General features: G+C 38.7%; 1 protein-coding gene across 1 annotated transcript in view; it reads right to left on the bottom strand.

The window, feature by feature from the left end:
* Window positions 1–23483, bottom strand: part of LNX2 (ligand of numb-protein X 2) — a 73853-nt gene that overhangs the window by 50063 nt on the left and 307 nt on the right. The window lies entirely within an intron of this gene.

Genomic DNA, 23483 nt, shown 5'->3' with positions numbered 1-23483 from the left:
CTCCAAAAATAAATTCTCATAGGCCTTCCTGATACCTTAGGACACATCTTGCCAACAGACGCACAAAATAAACCGAGACGAAGTACAGATGCTCAAAGACACAGTTCAGAGCTGTGGTGGCCTGCCGGCAAGACGCTGAGCACAGTGCTCTGGGAAGGGCTGTGGGGCCACTCTGGCCAATCCGAACGTGCGCTGTCCCTGTAACTGTGCATTGCAAAACAAACACGGACCGCTAATTTCGTTTTCTTTTTCTTTTTTTGGCAAAAGCAAAAATCCTCTTTGGATTTCTGTTGGCTAATGAAAACAGGTACTCTCGTGGGTCCTGTGCCAAAGCAACTGGCGGAATGCGAACTTCTGAAGAGCTGGGAGACCTGTAATCTTGCCGGTGGAGCTACTCTTACTAATAAAATATGCACAGACGTAAAGTTACTCATGGGAGCCTCAGGTAAGCACGAGACAGCCAGTTTTTCAAACGTAAAAGTGTTATTCCGTGTCTATTTTACTCCACGTTAAATAATTCTACCCATATACAGAAGACAAGGAAATTTATGGCTTTTGAGAATCATCCATCTTTTCAAAATATTACCACAGGAAATTGCTTCTGAATGGATCTAGAATTTTATGGCCACAGATATTATACTGTAGCCTTTAATTTAATTTTTAATTACATTATTTACATTAATCTCTAATGTATTAAATTGTATCTAACAAATATTTAGTGAGTGACCACAAGGTGCGGGCTGTGTTCGAGGCAAAAAAAACTCAGTACCTAATCCACAATTCTACTGACTGAACACATTTAAGTCTCCATTTTCAACCTATATGTTTCACAGTAGTTTTTAAGAGAACAGATTTGATCAAAACTGGAAATCATAACAAAAAAAAATTCAGTTATATTTGTGGCTCTTGGTAGATAAAATGTTTTCAATGTACATTCTCTTCATTTTAATTCATTTCATTGGGATGTGAAAAGCAGAGGCACATGTTAAATGCCCATAAAAGGCAAACTTTTGGCCTAGAGAACAATCTTAAAGAAGGTAAAAAATCCATTACCTAAAAATATTTTCAATTAAATAGGATTTATATAATTATTTATACCTATAAATTATAATTTCACTATTTAGCTACATCAACTTTATTTCTGAAAACAAATTCTAGGGGTGCCTGGGTGGCTCAGTTGGTTACGCATCTGACTTCGGCTCAGGTCATGATCTCAGTTTGTGGGTTCGAGCCTGGCATTAAGCTCTGTGCTGACAGCTCAGAGCCTGCAGCCTGCTTCAGATTCTGTGTTTCCCTCTCTCTCTGCCCCTCCCGTGCTCACACTCTGTCTCTCTGTTTCAAAATAAAAAATAAACATTAAAAAAAAAAAGAAAAAGAAAAAAATTCTAATAGAAAAGATGGTGAAAAGGACGGACCCACTGGAGGGATGTCAAGCTTACAGGCAGTGCCAGAATCTTAGATCAATGCTATTTCATAAATGTTATTTTCTTAGTCTTCTCTCTCCTCACCTATGTCCTTCCCTTTCTCTATTTCAATATTACATTCTCTACTGTTACTGGTCTTTTTTTTTGCAAACAAAATCTGTCTAAGGAAATAAATTGATAAAGTGATTTGTATACGATTCATGAAAATTTATATATTACCTTGTTCTGAGGACATCTGTATAATAACAGAAGATAAAATGAAACATTAAAGGAATACATCTCTAATTAATTTAAGATGCTGCCAAAGAAATCAGTCTGAGTGGAGCTGACTTCACAAGGAGACTTTGCCAGCTTTCTTCCAGGATCATTATACATTGGACAGACGCCTCTTTGCAAAGTTTCACCGGCTGGCAGGAGAGTCTCTAACAGAGTAATTCAGACCTTCCTCTCCTGAATAGGTATTTTATGCCCCCAAATAACTAGGCTCTGTCAGCCTTCAGTAAAACTCCATCATCAGATGATTGCTAGAGGGAACTGATGTGAATAAGTCTGCATGTCAGGGGAGAGAACTTTCGGCAGCAGGTTTGGTACAGGTGACAGGATATGGCAATAATGCAGGAAGGCAGAACAGAAAGTGACTGCAATGGTCAAGGTGAATGGTAATGAGAAGTTGAACTAATGCAATGAGTAGGAACAGTCAAAAGAGGGGTGGAAGTGGGCAACACTTTAGGATGTTCAAAAACAAAAAAAGAGAGAAGCCAGAGGGTATGGAGTCAGCATATCAAAACCAGCACAGACATAGCAAAGGAAAAAAAAAAGCTGTAAGTGAACTTTTCTTGTATTTCCCATCAAAATACAACGATACTCCCCTATAATTCAAGATTAGCTTCTCAGTTGGGGCGCCTGGGTAGCTGAGTCGGTTAAGTGGCCAACTTCAGCTCAGGTCATGGTCATGATCTCACAGTTCGTGGGTTCGAGCCCCACATCAGGCTCCGTGCTGACAGCTCAGGGCCTGGAGCTTGCTTCTGATCCTGTGTCTCCCTCTCTCTCTGACCATTCCCTGATCATGCTCTGTCTCTCTCTCTCAAAAATAAATAAACGTTAAAAAAATTTTTTTAATATTAGCTTCTCAGTCATAAATATGAAATTTTCTGATACTTCCCAAAGCCCAAATTTAATGACCTATCCAATACTTTACTCTGTGAATTATATTCTGTTGAGAAATAAAATGCCTTTCAAGATGTACAAAAAATGCCCATCAGGAGGAGGTGGAGTCTTAGGCTCCCATCTTCTGCTCCAAACCACCAAGGCACTGGGCCAGAAAATCAGCAAAACTTCTTCTGGCTCAAATGTGTCAGCACAGAACTGGGCAGGGATTGGGGTGGGGGAGGGGGTGTGGAGGAAGGAAGTCTCGCCACTGTTTAAAACTAAAACACTAAAACCATGGTCAACACCTATGGCCCACCCTGCCTGAAATTCAACGACCAATAAACTACAGGAACACAGAGTGTAGCCAGAAAAAGATTGAGAGGTAGTCAACTAACATGAAAACAAGTGAAAAGAACAAGAACACGGGGAGAGGACAAAATAATTAGGATTTTTTTATGGTTAAACAACGGGGATAGGACTGATGTCATAAAGAGACAAATATTGTAAATTAAACCGGGATTAACTCACAGGAGCCATTTTGATGTATAAAAGCAATGATTGAGGAGATAATTATAAGAGCTGATATTTATTAAGTGTTTACGATGTGTCAGGCATGGTATTAACAGAGATGGGGAAATTAGCAAATTTAATCCTCATGAGTTTGAGGTCATCATTAGCAGCAGCAACCTCATTTTTCAGATGAGGAAGCTGAAAATAAAAAACATTAAGTGACTTGCCCAAGATGCCAAAGAGAGTAACTGAACATCCATCCATCCTTCCAACCAGGCAGCAATCTGATTCCAGAGCTTGAATTTTTAAGGGTATACACTAAAATAAATATGTGGAGGTTGCACAAACCAAAATATGTACATCCTCATATACACATATACAGGTATATACACACACATATATGTTCATATAAATAAGTGGATGATAGGCCCAGAGGGCAATTATTTATCTTCTGTTGTTAGTTAGCATTATAGAGACTAACAGCCAGAAGGCAATACCTACCGCTATTTGTGAAAGGACAAAAATGCTAGATGGACCTCACCTTTTATTCTCACAAGAATGTCTTATAATTTTGCATAGTCGTGTTTATTTTTACTGTAATAAAATGGAAACTGCAAAAATCAACATTCCTTTTTTACATCCACAAAATTCAGATGACTTCTCCCTTCAGCATTCAGGTATCAAAATCAACTTGAATGAGCATAAAACTCAATTAACATCTCAAATTTTGATCTGTCCATCAATATCTAAAAGCCTCTTGAAAAATATTCACTTACGTTTACCATGGACATAAAATTTTTACAAAGTTCTGAATGTAACCTTAGTATATAAAAGGATATATAAAAAAGTGTGTGAAGCATGCTTATAGCTTTCTTCCTGGGCCTTTAAGGTATAAAAGGAAACTTTATGTTCTCTTTATTACAACGATGCTGCCATCCAAGGCCATCTACTCCTCCCTCATAAATTAATGTCTCAGGATCTGGAACCCCACCTGCTGTTTCTTATCGGTGGCTCTTGGTTGTAGAAGTAGTTTTGGATACAAATGCCTCCATCCCAACTAGCCTCTGGAATGCATTCTGAACTTCTGATTCCTGATAAGACAGGTTCACTTAGGTTACAGGCAGTATAATTATGTCTTAACTATGTAATGGTGTATTAGTAATACTTACTAACAAAGCATTCATTAGAAAAGAAAATAAGTGACAGACAACAGAATAAAAACAAAGTTATCCAGTAGAAACAGAACAGCTCTCATGCTTTACAACTCTTTTAGAACTCCCCAGCAAACTATTTTAATGAAAAAGAAGACCTTCAAAAGATTATTGGGAAAAAAATGAATATTTATTTAACAACCCTCCCTCAAATTAAATTTTTACACTTTGGATCTCAAAGTCAAGAAACACGTATCTAAGAATTTGAACTTCTGCGTCTTGGTTCATTAACAATGGCAGCAGCAAATATTACCCAGAGAGCATTGCAGCAACCCCAACAATCTTGGTTGCTGTTTCCATGGAAACAGTGGAAATGAAGAAACCCTAACAGTAAAACATACGGTGTTTAAAAAAAGAAAACCCTTTATTTTGTTTCCCCTATCAGTTAACTAACATGGTATATAACAGGTGCATAAATTAGGCACTAGAAAGTTCATGATTCATTCAACAAACATTTGTCATATGCTGCATGTCAGGCACTGTGCTAGGGGAGATCTAAACAGTCCTTGCCCTCACAGATCTTAGTCTAGTACAAAGATTACTTAATTAGCCAATGACACAAGTATATACAAAACAACAGGAATACATGATGAATCGTTAGAGGAGCCTAACAAGGAAGTTCAAAGTAAAGCTTCCCCGGGAATGTGATGTTTTCGCAGATATGTGAGGAAGGTCAACTGAAAGACAGCTCATGAGACAAGACAGCTCATGAGAACACGAAAAGCTGGGATGTCTGCAGGGCAACGGTGATTCACAAAGGGCTAGGGACAGTGTCAAGGATTTAGATGTTAATAAACAGAAAGATATTGAAGGGTTCTGGGGACAATAATAAAATGGGGCTTGTATTTCAAAAACTTATCTGGATAGATTGTGAAACAAGAATTAAGGAGAAATTTGAAAGAGGGAAGGGAGTCCAGTTAAAAAGCCGTTAACAGTAATCTAAGAGATAAAAAGAGAACTTGAAACTAGATGACACTAGTAGTGACAAGAGAGCATGATTATCAGGCAGATAAGGACTGAAGAGACTCCCACATTATACTGTACCTACAAGATTGAGCTACAAAGAAAGAAGGAACCATAAAGGGAAAACTATCTGGGGGGAGGTGTTGTCCTTCTTAAAGGACAAAATACAACACAGACCTGGTTGTTTCAAAGACACCGTAACAGAACCAAAATCAAACCCCAGAGCATTTCCGCCACAATTTGGTCCTCCCCTGGAGAACGGGCTCACTAGTACCCGCCAGACAGGCACATAAGCCAGAAACTCAGAAGTAACCTCTGATACTGCCCTCTGCCTCACCTCCCACACCTAGCCCAGGAAGAAGTCTGACTAGTTCCACTCTGCAGATCTGACTTCACTCTCTCACTTCTTTTTCTTACCACAGTTCTTATCGATTTCACTTCTCTACTAGGCAGATGTTCTATTAGTTCCTTTAAAGTGTCAGGCCCTGTTTTGACTCAAGACCCTTGTAAATATCATCTGCCTGGAATATTCTTTCCCACAATCTTCTCCTTAAAAAAAAAAAAAAAAAAAGAGTTCCATATGGCCCCCAGGACTAGGCGGAGGACTGGTCCTCCGTTACCTGGCTGTATAACGCCCTCTATGTTCCCCCCTTTGTACTTATCACAGTAATTACTTATCTGTCTGGTTATTTAATGACTCCCCGCCCAGATGAAGCTCTGTGAGTGCTGGGCCTGTGTTCTGTTCAGCATTACAGCCTTAGCACCAAACACTCCACCTAGCACCCAGGGGATGATCAATGTTTTTTAAAACCAATCATTAATTCAAAATTACTGATAAGTTAGCCAGCATATATAAAGGAGAGAAAGAACTGAGGCTGGGTCTAGATACCCATAGGAGAATGGAAAGTGTATTTAACAGGAGTAAGACAGTCTCTTTCCTCAAAGACCTTACAGTCTAACCAACAGACAACCATTACACAAAGTACACGCGGTATGGAGACATAGAGGTCTAACTGCCGAATCGCTCAGGAAGTGAAGACGCCCCGAAGCAACACTACTGGCAGATCCATACTGGATGAGCGTCACTGTGTTGGAGTCTTCCAGTTGCAAATGATAGAACATCTGACTGAAACTGGCTTAAGTAAAATAGAAGCCCAGTGACTTCACTCAGAACTTGACTTTCCTCTGGACCGGGCTCTCACACAAGCTGTAGGCGGCAACCAGTCCCCAGCAGTTTTAGGGCTTCATCATCATAGCCCCTGTTCAGTTCCCCAGTACTGCCAACAAGGGCCCCAGAGTAACAGCTCCCTATCATGGACTGTTAGACTTGGGTCCTGTACCCATGGGGAACCAGTCTGAAACAAGGCCCTAAGTCAAATTGAAGTACAGAAAAAGTAAATCCCCAATGATGGAAATCAAAGGTTGTGGCTAAAAGTAAGGATGCTGGGCACTAATAGAAAAGAAAATGTCTGCTGCTTGAACTCATTCTCCAGCACCACTCTGTGAAAGCCTTATCACGCTGGTCATTTTGTTGCAAGCAGCCTACTGGTTAATATCTTTAGGGAGGAATCTAGGCATTGATATCCTTGGTACCATTCCCAAGTCATGAGTATCCATGCAGAGTAAATCAAATGCATGTTTGTTTTCCTCTAAGAATATTACCTTATGGCTTTACTTCCTCCTCAAACAAACTGTGAATCTTAAAGTCCACTTCCAAGGATTTAAGTATTCCCTCATAACCCTGTTTATTACTATTACTACAGGCTAGACAGTATATTAATTGCCTTACAAACGTCATTTCATTTACTCTTTCCAACAAACCTTCTGGCACCAATGCAGCAGTTACCACCACCATTTTATTGATGAGAAAAATGAGGATTAGAGGGGTTACAACAAGCAGGCTGTAAGTGACTACGATGGGATTCCAACCCTGGTCCAACCAGGTTCAAAGTCCATGTTCAGTGGTACCTGAAGCTAGGAAACTTTTTATCACTCCTTCCCTTTTCCCCATCACTAAAGGAAATGACAAAAAGCCAATATATAAGCAACATGCAATAAATCCCAGAGAAACCACACGATTTATAAGAATCCACCTGAAGACATTGCCACTGAGTCCCACTCTTTGTTTATAAAAAAGAGAGAGAGAGAAGAAAACTGTGGCAACAACCCCAAAGAAATTGTATTAATGAGCTAAAATGTATTTTTCTGTACCCTAACTCCTTGAACAAGGCTATGATTTAGTATAAGTAACAATATAGGTAAATTATCACTAAAATGAAGAGAAACAAAGTTTATATGTAACAAATCATGCATGAAAAGACAGGTCATAAAAAGTTCCATTACTCAATATTTTTCCAACAATTTATTATGAAAATTTTCTAAGGTAGGGGTGTATTTATGAAGTTTCTGACAAATGCATACATTCATGTAACACAAACCCCTATTAAGATATAGGGGCACCTGGGTGGCTTGGTCAGTTGAGTATCCGACTCTTGATTTCAGCTCAGGTCATGATTCTGGAGTGGTGGGATCAAGCCCCATGCTGGGCTCCATACTAGGTGTGGGGCCTGCTTAAGACTTTCTTTCTCTCCCCTTCTGCCCCTCTTCTACTTGTACTCTCTCTTAAAAAAAAAAAGATACAAAACATAATTCATAATTACTGCACCAGAAAGTTCCTTCATGTCCCTTTCCAAACCATTGCCCTAATTTTTTTTTCTACAGCAGAGTAGTTTTGCTTTTTCTAGAACATGATATAAATGGGAACACAGAGTATGTACTCTCTTGTGTAAGGCTACTTTCACTCAGCATCCATGTTGTGGTACATATTAGCAGTCTGTTTCTTTTCATTGCTCAGCAGTACCCACTTTATCGTGCAGCTGGACAACTGGGTTGTTTCTAGTTTTTGGTAATAACAAATACAACCATCTATTAATATTCTTGTACAAACCTTTCTATGAACATCTGTTTGGGTAAATACCTAAGAGTGGCAGGTTTGGGCCACAGGATAGGTATACACTGAGTTTAATTTAAAAACACATATGTGCACAAAAACTGTCAGATCCTTCCCAAAGTGGTTGTACCATTTTAGCTTCCCACCAAGAACACAGGAGTTCTGGTTGCTCCATATCTTTGCTGACATCTGACATTGTCAAATTTTTTAATGTTAGCCATTGTGTTGTTTGTGATTAGTTAATACTTTACTTTTGAGTTGCAACTGTTTATAAGATTATTACAGCACAAAAGTAACTAAGAGGTACATAAAATATAGGGTAATATTAAGAAAAATTACAATATAAACTTACATATAACTTTTATAAACTTTTTCTACTTTCTAGAAATTACATGACTGAAAGCATACTTCCTTCTTTTAAAAATTATGTTGGGGCACCTGGTGGCTCAGTCAATTAAGCAGCCAACTTCAGCTCAGGTCATAATCTCGTGGTTCGTGAGTTCGAGCCCCACATTGGGCTCTGGGCTGACAGCTCAGAGCCTGGAGCCTGCTTTGGATTCTGTGTCTCCCTTTCTCTCTGCCCTCCCCTGCTCACACTCTGTCTCTCAAAAATAAATAAATGTTAAAAACTTTTTTTAATTATGTATTTTTAAATTTTAATTCCAGTATAGTTAACACCATGTTTTATTAGTTTCAGGTGTGTAATGTAATGATACAACAATTCTACACCTTACTCAGTGGTCATCATGATAGTATACTCTTAATCCCCTTCACCTGTATCACCCTCCCTCCCCCCATCTGCCCTCTGGTAACCATCAGTTTGTTCTCCATATTTAAGAGTCTGCTTTTTGGTTTGTCTCTTTTTCCTCTGTTTTATTTCTTAAAATCTCACTCTTGTCTTTAACTGACTTATTTCACTTAGTGCTATACCCTCTAGATCCATCCATGTTGTTGCAAACGGCAAGATTTTGTTCTTTTTAATGGCTGAGTAGTATTCCATTGTGTATGTCCACCACATCTTTATCCATTTATCTATCAGTGGACAATTGGGTTGCTTCCATAATCTGGCTATTGTAAATAATGCTGCAATAAACAAAGGGGTGTTTGAACATCTTGTCAAATTAATGTTTTCCTATTCTTTGGGTAAATATCCAGACAAGGATGACCATTCTTGCCACTTTTATTCAATGCAGTACTGGAAGTCGTCGCCAGAGCAATTAAGGCAAGAGAAAAAAAAGGGGGTATCCAAATTTGAAATGAAGAAGTAAAACTGTCCTTACATACAGATAACATATGTTACATAAAAAACTTGAAAGACTCTACCAGAAAACTGTTAAAATAAGCAAAATCAATAAAACTGTAGGATATAAAATCAACATACAAAAATTTGTTTTGTTCCTATACACTAATAATGAATTATCAAGGTGATATCAAGAAAACAATCCCATTTAAATCAGAAAAAAAAATACTTAGGAATATATTTAACCAAAATGATAAGACCTATATATAACTAAAACTATAAAAAACTGAAGGAAAAAATTGAACATACAAATAAAGCAAAAAATATTCAATGTTGGTGGATTGGTAGAATATTGTCAAAATGACCATACCCAACACAGGGCTCGATCTCACAACCTGAGGATCATGAGGTGAGCCAAAATCAATAGACACTCAACCAACTGAGCCACCCAGATGCCCCTCGAATATCATATTCTAATTGAACTCAAGGAAAAGACCATCTTACCCCCTTCCCCTCTGTAGAATAAAATGGATGTACTCAACACTTTTCAAAATGAAAGGTATTCTAAGAGAGCCCACTATAAACATTAATACAGTACAGTCTGCAGAATGAATACTGTAAAATACACCAAGACATTTCTGATTAGCAAGCAGATTTGTGAAAAATTATTAATTCAGTATAATTTTTACTACAATACAGTAAAACCTTGGATTGCAAGTAACTTGTTCTGTGAGCATTCCACAAGATGAGCAAACATTTTTGTTTTAATGTTTTTTTTTTTTTGAGAGAGCGAGGAAGAGAGCATGGGGGAGGGGCAGAGAGGGAGGGAGACACAGAATTGGAAGCAGGTTCCAGGCTCTGAGTTGTCAGCACAGAGCCCGGTGTGGGGCTTGAACCCACAAACCATAACATCATAACCTGAGCCAAAGTCAGACACTTAACTGACTGAGCCACACAGGCACCTGCTGAGCAAACATTTCTAATAAATTTTAACTTGATAAACAAGCGATGCCTTGCAATACAAGTAGTACGTGACACCGAATGTCACACGGTCACAAATGAGCCAATGGTTCTTCTCTCCCCTTCTCTCTCTCTCACTGTGGGATTGAGGGTGACTGTCTCCTATACTCAGATGTTCCGTCTCAGGCTGCACAATGTTGGCAGAAATCAGTGATTTTTCAGAACGTTGGAAGGTGCCCACAACTGGCACTAGTGTATTTTTGTCATATCAAAGCACCTATGGACAGTCCTTTGCTTTTCCACCCATGAGTGAGCTTAGGAACACTTTGCTTCCTTCTAGGTCAGGCTCCCTGCAGAGAGAGACCCTTTCCTCTGCAGCCTTATCGCCAGTTACAGGACATACAGTACGCGACAGGAGTTTATGCACACTGTGCTGTCGTAAACACCTGGGCGAGTGGATTCAGTGGTCCCCATGCAGGAAAGGATCCCACCCAGTTAAGAAATAGCAGTGAGTCCATTAGTAACAGTGAAAGTCGTCCTACACAATAACCCTCCTCTCTTGTCTCTTGTCTCGTACTAACCACGAAGGTTTTCAAAGGTATAAGTGCAGGTTAACTTATTTTTCTTAATGTTTTCTATTTTATCATTTTGTATTTTATATTACAGTATTGTAATCATTTTTATATGAATATGTGTGGGTTGTGAAATGAGTCATCTGAGTTTCCATTATTTCTTATGAGGAAATTCATTTTGACATACAAGTGCTTTAGATTACAAGAATGTTTCTGGAACGAATTATGCTCACAAACCAAGGTTTTACTGTATTCCCTAATAACCAAGCTTTTCAGCAAAATATAAAGTGAGCTCAATAGACATTTTTCCATGGTTGCACTATATTTGCTAGATCAAAGGAAGCCAGTGAATATTCCATTTTCCCCTAAGTTATCATCAAGATGACTAAATTTTTATTATGTCCAGCTATCCCTTTAAAAAAGAATAAACATGGGGTGTTTGAGTGGCTCAGTTGGTTGAGCATCCAACTTTGGCTCAGGTCATGATCTCATGGTTTGTGGGTTCAAGCCCTGCGTCAGGCTCTGTGCTGACAGCTCAGAGCCTGGAGCCTGTCTTCAGATTCTCTATCTCCCTCTGTCTCTGACCCTCCCCTGATCCTCTGTCTCTGTCTCTCAAAAATAAATTAAAAAATTTTTAATTAAAAAAAGAATCAACAACAGGGTCATGATTGATACTTTAAAAAAAGACCTACTAATTCTTTTTTATTTTTGGTAACCAACTGAGAAAACCCGTGCATGGTAATACCTCTTCTTTAATAGGTAAAGACTTTTTTAAGACTTTACAATTTCAGGTGTGATCAGCAAACACAGTAAAAAAGGAATGTCAAAAAGAAGAGCAAATTAAAACAAATTTCGAGCTAATTTAAATCAAGGTACAGAACAGTATGTGTTTAAAAATATCTGTCCATATAGTTATATACATGAGTTTCTATGCGCAGAATAGGTCTAGAAGGATAACAGTAGTCAACTCGGAAGGAACTAAGTGGCTGGGACACAGGAGTAGGAGTAAAGCTTGTTTTTCTCGAAATATCTATTTGCTCAGATTGACTTTTTTTAAACATTATTTATTCATTTATTTTTAAGTAGTCTCTACAACCAATGTGGAGCTCGAACTCACAACCCCAGATCAAGAGTCACATGCTCTTCCAACTGAGCCAACAAGACTCTTCCGTGCAGATTGGCTTTCATGTGTATGGAAATACCTGATGGCAAGAGCATGTATGAAAGGAAATAAAGGAGAAGTAGAATGCAGCTGAGTCTGCTTCTTATATGCATGATTAAATTAAAAAGCAAAGTAAGCAAATGAAACATCGTTATCAAAAATGATAATTTTATGGTGTACTAAAAATGAAATATTGTGGCCAAGATGCTTTTTCTTCATTGCCTCATCTCCGTGTTTCAAAAATAAATCAGGAAAACCCAAACCTAAATATTAAGCATTGTATTTATCTGCAAAGTGAGTTCATACCATAAAAATGTGAGAAATGCAGTTACCACATAATAAAAATAGAAAAGATTTTTTATTGCAAGCACATATATAGTTTATACCTATTCTATTCAAACTCACTGAAATGTCCAGTGTTGTAATTGATTTATAAGAATCAACTTAACATTCAACCATAACACTCCAAAACATTTGTGTTTTCTTGTTTTCTTTCTTCCACTACTGCTGCTTAAGGGAAATCTGCTGTTGCATTCTTTGTTTCTAAAAATGCACCACAACGTCAACTGATGAATCATGAGTCACACTCCAAATTCTTATGTACCAAAGAAAGCAGGACACACAAGTCTTACACATCAATTGTAAAGATACTTAATCACTATTTTATAAGTCAAAAGTTCTTTATAAGGTGACCCAGATGATAGGTTTTTTTTTTTTTGAAGAGAAAGGAGAAACTTTATGATAAGACTGCAAATTCCATGAGGATTGATAAAAATCATTTGCCCTTGTTCCCTCCTAATAACGGGTAGGGTTTGTTTTTGTTAATTCAGAACATACGAATGGTAAGCGCTCTGAGATACTGACAGGTACAAATCCTACAAACTCAGCTTCATCAAGAGCTGTTATCTGAGAAACAATTTTCCAGATGTCTTGCTTCGCCTCTAAATTCCTTCCTACTTTGCCAGTTAGCAATTTCACTGAGTGAGAGATGTCCAGGAAAGGACAAGGCAAAAGGCAAGAAGCAGAGATGCCACGGTTCTGTTTCTCTTTGGGAGTATCAGTGAAAAGTTTTCCTGGTTGAAGAAGACAAATTAATGGCGGAGAGGAAATATGAGGACCAGCTGCAGATTTTAGTGCCCTGTGTAACGGATCACTGAGAGCTGACCGCATCATCTTATCTTCTTCCTGCCATTTGTCATGATCCTCTTCATTCATCTGCCTACCTGCTTATTGTTTAATCTCTCCTCCTGCCCCCACAGCATGTAAACTCCTTAAGAACACGAATCCCACTTGTCTTGCTCACTGCTATATTGTCACCATCTGGAACACTGTCTGGCACATAACAGGCATTCAATAAATATCCAGTGAGGGTGGGGGAAATACACAATCATTACTTAACTGTCTCAGGACCTGCACAATCACAAAAATGCTTACGTTATTTTTTCACTTGAGACTATTCTTTACCTATAATGTATAATACTAATAATTACTAACTATTGCCTTACCACAAGACTCTATACTTAAGTTTTACTATTTAAATATATTTGTATCAAAATATAACTGTAATAAACTATAATCTGACTAGTCTTAATTTCTCAGAGCAAGAACTTTTATAATTTACTTTCATATCCCAAATATCTAGAATGGTACACAAGTAACAGAGTAGATATTCAAATATTTAAATGATTTTATTTTATTAAAATTTTTAATGTTTATTTTAGAGAAAGAGCAAGTGGGGAGCAACAGAGGGAAGGAGACAGAATCTGAAGCAGGCTCCATGCTCTGAGCTGTCAGCACAGAGCCCTATGCTGGGCTTGAACTCAACCAGCTGTGAGATCATGACCTGAGCTGAACTCAGACACTTAACTGACTGAGCCACTCAGGCACCCCTGAATAAATGATTTTAAAAGAATTGTAACTGGTGGCATTATTAGCCATTTTCTATTTTCTTCGCCTAGTTTAGGAATTCCTAAATCTTCTATACTTGACATTTCTGTAATTATGGAAAAATACAGGGGTTAGAAGAAAACAGAAAACCACATGCACCCTTATGCCCCCATGTTCTAATGTATGCAACAAGGCAAATCAAAGAGATGTACTGTTTGCTTCCTAGGAGTTATCATATTAAGAAAAATATTCCTTAAAACAGAAATATCATCATTTAAAAAATGAATTTGAGTTTTTTAAATGTTTTAAAATTTAAATTTTTATTTTTTTGAAGTTCATTTATTTATTTTGAGAGAGCAAGAGCGAGCGCACACGCAAGACGGAATCCCAAGCAGGCTCCAGAGCGCCAGTGCAGAGCCTGTTGTGGGGCTCAAGCTCACAAACCGTAAGATCATGACCTGAATCAAAACCAAGAGTTGGACATTTAACCTACTGAACCACCCAGGCACCCCTAGAAATATTATTTTTAAAAACAGTAAGCTTTATTTTCCAGAAAGATATCCTTTCATAAACCCTAGTATATTTTAAGAGTAATTTCTTTTTTATTAACAGATGATTTTCTTTTCAAAAGGTTCAAGTAACCAAAAGAGTAATTTTTTACGGAAACATAAAGACTGATTACTATGAATGAACATTTTAAGAACTAATTAATAATCTAATCTAATAATCTAATTGCTTTCTCCAGCATCAAGTTTGATTTATTGCCTCTGGCAAACCCAAATATAAAGAAAGGAAATTGAGTCACACGGTCACACTTAGAAAGACTAAAATCATACTGAACACCTTCATATCACATAAACCCTTTACAATAAAAAAAATTTAACACAATATATATTAGTTGAAAGTTAACTTTGATATTTAGTAGATTTTATCATCCCTTTGTATCATACAAAATAGATTCAATGAATCTATTTTTTAGTCCTTTCTGAAAAAAGCTACCATAGGATTAAAAAACATCCAGACTCACAAAATAAATCCTGAAAGCTTTCTTAATGTTATTTTATACCTCTCAAAGGTGTAAAACATTATTCAAATGTGTTGACAAATGTACTCAATATCTGGAAAAAGAAAAGGCCAGAAAAAATTATTTTTAATTTTTAACAAACTCTGAAACTAGTCTATTGAAGTCTCAATTAATTTATCTTATCTATAATGAAAGCACAAAGCCTAAATTAGAAAAATTAATAATATTAATAAACATTTTGTATAAGATCAAATTGTTCTGGATCCTTTGAAAATCTTACTAAATGGCTCTGACCGAATGGCCTTACAAGGTACGTTCAATAACTGCTGACCACATGCATTACACATTTGTAATAAAGAGACATAGGGTGCAATGCATTCTGACACCTGGCTTCTTCCCAACCATTTTACTTTTTACTATAGCTAGTCCTAGACTACTGATTGTTTCCATATCAGTGTCTCAATATTACACTACCATTTCAGAACCATCTCCTAGCCTAATTACTGTCATCAATCCCCCAAATTAAAGCTAGTCCATATATTTCAGATCTTTTCCTCTTGTTTCCATAAGCAAAGTCTCAGAAATATGTTCAAAATATTTTGCTTGGACCCTTATCTTATACCTTGCCAAATATTGATTCAAGTGGATTAAAGACCTGAGATTATAAAACTCCTGGAAGAAAACAGGAGGAAAGCTTTAGGACACTGGATTTGGCAAGGATTTCTTGAATATAACACCAAAATTATAGTCAACAAAAGCAACAACAAATAAAATCACATTTGTCACATTAAAGGACACAATTAATAAAGTGAAAAAGCAACCTGAGGAACAGGGGAAATATTTGCAAATAATATATCTGATAAGTGATTAACACCCAGAATATATAAACAACTTCTACAAACCAACAAAAATCAATTAAAAAATGGGCCAAGGACTTGATGCTCTACAAATGGCTAACAAGCATAATGAGAAGATGGTCAACATCACTAATTATCAGAGAAAGGCGAATCAAAACCACAATGAGTTATCATTTCATACGTGGTAGGATGCCTGTAATAAAAACAAAACAAACAGAATAACAAGTGTTGTTGAGGAAGTGGAGAAACGAACCTTTACATATTATTGGTGAGATTGGAAAATGGTGCAGCCTCTATGGAAATCAGCATAGGAGCTCTAAAGAAATTAAAAATAGAATGACCTTATGATCCAGCAATCTCACTTCTGGTATTTAAAGAATCAGGTTCCAAAAGAATTGAAAGCAGGGTGTCAGAAAGATATTTGCACATCCATGTTCATTGCAGCTCTATTCCTAACAGCCAAGAGGTAGAGGTAAGCCAAATATCCACCAACAGATGAATGCACAAAATGTGGTGTATTCATTCAATGGAATATTATCAAGCCTTAAAAAAGAAAGAAATCACATGCCAAAACAGATGAACCTTCAGATTATTACACTAAGAGAAATAAACCAGTTGCCCAGAGATAAATACAGTATGATTCACCTTCTACCCAGTATCTAAAGTAACCAAGTGCATAGAAACCAGGGGGTAAGGGAAGGAGGAAACGAGTGCTCTTGTTCATGGGTATAGTTTTAGTTTTGCAAGATGAAAAAGTTCTAGACATTTGTTGGTACAACCGTATGAATATCCTTAACACTACTAAACTGTACACTTAAAAATGGCTAAGACGGTAAATCTTATGTTATATATTTTCTTATCACAATCAAAACTGAAGCAATATAAAATACTTTTGTTACATTATTTTGATAAGATTCCTTTTACCTTAACCTCAGAAAATTTAGTGTCTGCCTTGAGATAAGCCATAGCATATCTAACCTCTAAGTGTAAAATATAACCAGATTCCAAATACTTAATATGAAAAAAAGGGCAAAGATCTTTTCACTGACTACATGTTAATACATTTTTTTTAAATATCATTTTACATAAAATATAATGTCAAACTAAAAACCATATTTTGTCATTCTGTATGAAGAATAACGAGGGGACATCAGTGGCGCGCTGTTTTAAAGGTTTAAGAGTGGGGCATATTTAAGCTGCTATGGAAAAGCCAGCAGGGGGAAAGAGATTACACACAGATGGGAGTTAAGTGACCAAAGCCTCTCCTGAGAGAGACTCTAAAGGATAGGATCAAGGGCACCTGTGGAAAAGCTAGCCTTCCCCAGATCGGAGACTTCGTGTATATAAGCTGGGAAGGGGAGGGACAGGGGTCTGAGAAATCAAACCAGATCATTATGGCGTGGCCAGACTACTTGAAGACTGTAGAAGTGGGCCTTGAACAGAAGGGTTTGTCAATAATGAAGTTCTGGAACAACCCACGAGTGATGGAGAACAGAGTCCTCACTTTGGGCCTTCGTGATGTGGCGCTGCCTCCCTTCCTGGCCTCATCCCAGGCCTCGCTCTCCTAGCTCTCTCATCCATCTTCCCGTCCGCATTCCAAGAGCTGTCTGCCTTTGACTGTTTCTTTCGAATTATTCACTAGATTATTAATGAATAACTCTTACTTCCATATTTACTATACTATTGAACCCAGTATACCCAGAATATTACCACCTTATCACAACATGTAAGCAGTATAAAAACTATTGAGCTCCTTTACCTCATGCTGACTCTAAATCTGCAGAATCTGGTGTGTGGTTCACACAGCACATCTCAGGTCAGACTAGCCGCACGGGCTAGTGACTACAGTACTGGACAGCATAGCCCTACGCTATTGCTCCAAAGCCCTTACCATACGTTGTTACTATAGTGAGTGCCATGACTTGACGAATGTCCATCTCCTCTGGAAGGTGAGCGATGAGGAAACCCCAGCATTCTGAGCTCAGTGTTGGAGCACTCAGTAGGTGCTAAATAAACATACCTGATTGGGGGAATGGCAGGGACGGGTTGCTTGAGAGACAATCACCTACATGGCGAGCCTGGCCTTTCAGGGGTGTTACCAAAGCAACTCAGGGAGGGAAGGCAGAGTTAATGGAACAGGGACATTATCTGGCAAGCACAGCACGAAAACAAGTTCGAGAGAGGGAAAGGCCGCACTGAAAGCATATTGTGGGTGCTTAACAATGGATTCCACGTGGGAGAGGGAAGGCGACCTCCAGGCCACCAGCTGTTAATACACCAGGGAACAGGGAGGTGGGGCGGAATGAAGAGACTGGCAAGCAGTCCGTCAGGAGGAAGGGCACTGCTGTAGAAGTGTGGGTGTCAGGAAGCTGGAAGGTGTGATAGAGGCTGTGGTCAGAGAACAGGATATACACATTTAAGATTTCTCATGTGGAAATTTTGGAATAATGTTAAAATACAGTAGAAGTGAAGGTCACTGGTGTTGAGCTAGGTACTAGAAGTCAAAGGTACCAGTCACCTGTGCTTGGAATGATTAACTCCTCGACTGAAAGTCTTTTAGGATTTTCAGGTGGACAAGGGCAGAGACGATCTTTTGAGGTCCATACAGCCCAGTGCTGATCACAGCAAGTGTGCTTACATGGAAGTCAAAGTTCAAACGTTAAAATTATATGGAAGGAAGGTGGCAATGGTCACAATCGTAGAGATAAAAATGAAGGGCCTCCAATTCATCTGTTCAATAATTATTTATGTAGTCTGACTGAACAGTATTAAGAATTCTGATGACCCACTAATTTTTTAGATTGGGAGCCAAACTAAATTTTTTAGATTGGGAGGTGTAGGAGGGTGGCGGAAAGGGTATAAATATTTTCCAGACTGATTCTTATCTATAAAACAAAGTAATAGCCAACAGAGCCTTTAGAAGCTTTATTGTAGCCACTGTATTGTAGGAATTTTATTTTACATGAGATATAGGTCCTCCTAACTTGGATATGCACATTTTTTTTTACAATGGTTCCTATTACAAACTTAAGGGCAATTTGTTATTTTAAAAGAACTCTAAGAGGAAAAACGAAAACCTCATTGGGTTATTTATTTATTTATTTTAAAGTTTATTTATTTTTGAGAGAAAGAGACAGAGTGCAAGCAAGAGAGAGGCAGAGAGAGAGGGAGACACAGAATCTGAAACAGGTTCCAGGCTCTGAGCAAGAGTTCAGCACAGAGCCTGATGCAGGGCTCGAACCCACGCACTGTGAGATCATAACCTGAGCCGAAGTCAGATGCTTAACCCACTGAGCCACCCAGGCGCCCCCTCATTTGTTTTACAAATGGGAGATGGTATGCTTTTTAAGTGGACACATGATTGTTTATAGTATTTTATATATATAAAAAAGCACATATATACTACATATATACTTGTATATACGTGTATTGTGTATCATTTTACTTGCCTAGTGCCTATCTTCAGCATTTTTTTTTCTATTTCTCATTTCTCCTACCCAGTCCACTTTTGAAAAGAAATATAATTCCCCCCCCCACACACACACAACTTGTCTGCTGAGGGATTCTGTTTGTCAGAAGTGATAGTCCTAAATCTTGAGGCTGGAAAGATGTAAGCTATGCATAAACCCTCTCTGCCCACAAGACTTCTATCTTTTCAGCTTTTCTCAAGACTTCTGGAGTTTCGCTAATAGCCCAGAGAGGACAAAGTTATGACACAGCCATTGTCGGTCCAACTCTGAACCAAGCAATAACCCTACAGAAGTCTGTGCCTCCCTACCATACTTCACTATCAAAGTAAAATGTGAAGAAGGAGGGAATCATGTAAATCATACTGCAGTAGGTACTAAAATCACGCAATCAGAAGAGCCATACATTCTGTTATAGTTGCTACATGGTCCTATGAGTACAAGAGGAGCTTTAAGGTTCCTTGCCGGCTCAACTCTTTCGTTTTCCTTCTTCCTTCAAAGATTCAGAGAAATCTGTGAGTCAAGACATTTCAGAGCCAACGGATCCATTTTATTCATCCATGCACGAACTGTTCAATAAGCAAAACAGACAATCCTTGCTCATCGGAAGCATTTTAAAGAATATTTTTAAAGAACAGAACCTACAGTACCTGACTCTTTAAAAGCATACTAACTCAATGACAATTGTTATGATATGTCTTATAAGCACTTGCTTTTTAAAAATTTCCCTCACTAATTTTCATTAGACACACAAAATAGCCATTTCTCTGAACTCCACCCAGTGAAAAAACTTACACCATCACAGATTTTCCTGCTGTTTTGCATTTTTTGAGGAAAAGAGACATAGGAGAGGAAAACTAAAAGGAATTTTCTTTGTAAATTTCCCAGGCCCTGTAACAGGGTCCTTTTAGGCCTAGCCAAGTCTAATAGGACCATAATTCAACATGCTATATATATATATATATATACATATATATATATATACACACACACACATATATATACGCACACACACACATATGTAAACACATATATGTATACACACATTTTGCAAGTCGAATTATATGTATGCACACATACATATTTTTTTCAATCAACACTGTTTCCTGAGTGGAACCTATTAATAACCTATTAACCTATTTGATACTTCTAGAAACCTTGTTGGATTTTGATTTAGGAAGGTGGGCCTTGAATGAACTTTAGCTCCATAAACAAACAAAAGTTAACAGACACTGAATAAAAAAAATTTTAATTTGGTTTGTGGGTGAAGTATTAGAAAGGACAGAAAGAGAAGAGAAGGGCACAGAGCCAACCACATTATATGAGCCTAGAGTTCCCCCCCAGACTGTGGCCAAAATGCATTTTAAGAATAGAGATGCCAGGGGCGCCTGGGTGGCTCATTTGATTAAACATCTGACTTCACCTCAGGTCAAGATCTCCAGTTTAGTGACTGAGCCTGCACTGGGTGGGCTCTGTGCTGACAGTTCAGAGCCTGGCGTCTGCTTCGGATTGTCTCCCCCTCTCTCTGCCCCTCCCCACTTCTCTCTCTCTCTCTCTCTCTCTCTCTCTCTCTCTCTCTGACACACGCACACACACGAACTGAATAAACATTAAAAAAAATTTTTTTTAAATAGGATAAGACACCTAATACTTGTATCCATACTCCTGGCACTGCTATATTATAAATCTCTCCTCTGCCTCCCTTTCCCCCAAATCTTCCAAAAAACTAATCACACCCACAATGAATTTATGTCAACTCTTTTCCATTCTTTCCTAGCTCCTATCCAGGACATCTACCCAACCTCTTCATCAGAGACGTCTCAACCCTTCATTAGCACTTCACCGGATTGGCCCTAAAACAAATTCTCTTCTCTTCCCCATTTCTACCATCAGTTGCTTGTAACTGCTCCTTCTCGTATCTTCCAACATTCCACAAGCTCATTCATGTCATCATCACTAAAGGAGCAACTAATATTTGAGTACTTGTAACATGGTAGGTACTCTGCCAAGGGCATTACATGCGTAATTTCATTTGATCCTCAAACCCTACTAGGCAGGTGCTATGATCATTTCCTAAACGTTAGGAAATCATAGCTCAGGATGGTAATTCTACGGGTAAGCAATGGACTTGAACTCTTGTGCTGACTCCACAGCCAGCTTAACCAGTATGCTCCAATGACTCAAGTCAAAAAACCTAGGAGTCCTCTCTCTTATTAATCATATCTAGTCAGTTACCTAATCCAACCAAACATACCTCCTTGATATGATGTTAGTTCTACCTCCATTGCCTTCATGCAAAAAAGCAACTAGAATAACTAGAATCTACCAAATCCTATGTGCCAAGCACTATTTTAAGTAATATACATGTTTTTTCACCTTCTATCCCCCAAACCCTGCGAAATGAAAAAGCCAAAGCAGCGGGTTGTTACATAGTGAGTGACAGAACCAGATTCAAAGCCAGACACTGTGAATTGAGAAGCCCTGAGCGCTTAACTCCTCTAGTGTTAACAGTACCCACACGGTCTCCCCTCTGGACCCCCACCATCCTCCAGACTGCTGCAGACAGCTTTCTGGAATACAAATGTTATCCTCACATTCTCCTACTTAAAATTAGCAGCTGCGTATCACCAAGTGGATCAGTGCACCATTCTTAATCTGGCAGATAAGATCCTCCATGGTTCTGTTCAAGTCAGTTCAACAAGTATTTGCGAGCCTACTGTAATCAAGACATAGTGCTAAGTCCTCTGAAAGGAGTAATACACTAACCCATGACTACCACTCTAGCCCCAAACATTGGTTCCTCAGCCAGAGACCACATGTGGATCTCATAAAGCAAACACCCTACATGTTGCTCTCTTTGCCTAGAATGGACCAGGCAAAATTCCACAGCAATTTGAAGAGGTGCCTAGATGGGGCCTTCCCTAGCAAACCTCTTGTAAGTCCCCACAGCACTGTGTTCAAAATACTCCAGATAGCTAATGGAACTGGTATGGACCAACTTCCAAATAAGACCGTCATCACCTTCAAGGGAAGAAATGACCCTTGCCATCAATGGCTAGCAGGCAGTGGGTGCTCTATCATGTGCTGAACGAAGAAAGAATGAAATTGTTCTAACCTGATGAGGAGAGAGGAGCAAGATACAGAATCAGCAATCTTAACAGTGGGCCAAATTAAAAGCAGTGTTATTGTGCTTGGGCTCTGATGTGGCCTACATTTTACTCCTCTAGGAAAACTCAGTGTGGGACTTGGACAAGCTAAAGAGGCAAAAACTTTTGTTTTCCATGACTCCACAAAGCGTTGGCCAAAAAAGATACTAGAACAAAGTCCATTTTCTAAAGGATTGTGAAGGTGGGAATCAAATCTGACAAAGAAAACAAATTGATCTCCTGGGCTCCAACTTCACCGGCGCTGCGTCACAGTGGTGCAAGGAAAAAAAAAAAAAATCAAAATCTGTCCTGGGACGGAGGCCAATTGACAAATAAGTACTGCTCCAAGAACGTGACATTCTTAAAGTGAAGGCAGTTCCTATATACCAGAGTTCCCAACTGTGTCCTTCCATTGCTCCACACTCAACTTCTGGTTTCTGTGATTTAAGAGAAACATCTCTGCTGTTAAGTCCCTGTCTGAATGTACCGCAGCTCCTGGCACACACGAAATCCTCGATTGATCATGTTAATTACAAACTGAAATATCAGAAGAAACACTGCGTATGTCAACACTCCCTCGTCTGAAACATATGGCATAAAGCTCTGACAGCGAATGATGTCTCTCCTGAACGGTGCCCTTGGGTGCCACTGCTTCCAAATCGAGACCCACATTTTGAAATTACTCCCTCGAAGACGTGTGATCTCTAACACTCTCTAGCCTCAAGAAAAAGGGGAGAACGCCTAGGCAACAGGCTGGGACGGTGGGTACCTCTCCCTATTCCTTTCCTGGAGAACAAGATCCAATGCAAGGCAGTTAGTGCCACTCTCGTATACAGCACGCGCACTCACACAGGAAATAAGAAACTCAAGCCCACCTCTCCCTGCCTGAAAACAAACGACGCGAAGATCAGCAACACTGCGCCCGGCCGGAACCCCCAAATGGGAACAGCCGGGGGCCTCC

This window comes from Suricata suricatta, chromosome 4 (assembly GCF_006229205.1).
Source record: "Suricata suricatta isolate VVHF042 chromosome 4, meerkat_22Aug2017_6uvM2_HiC, whole genome shotgun sequence".
Lineage (NCBI taxonomy): Eukaryota > Metazoa > Chordata > Mammalia > Carnivora > Herpestidae > Suricata > Suricata suricatta.
The sequence above is the reverse complement of the archived record's forward strand: the minus strand, read 5'-3'. Positions and strand labels throughout refer to the sequence as shown.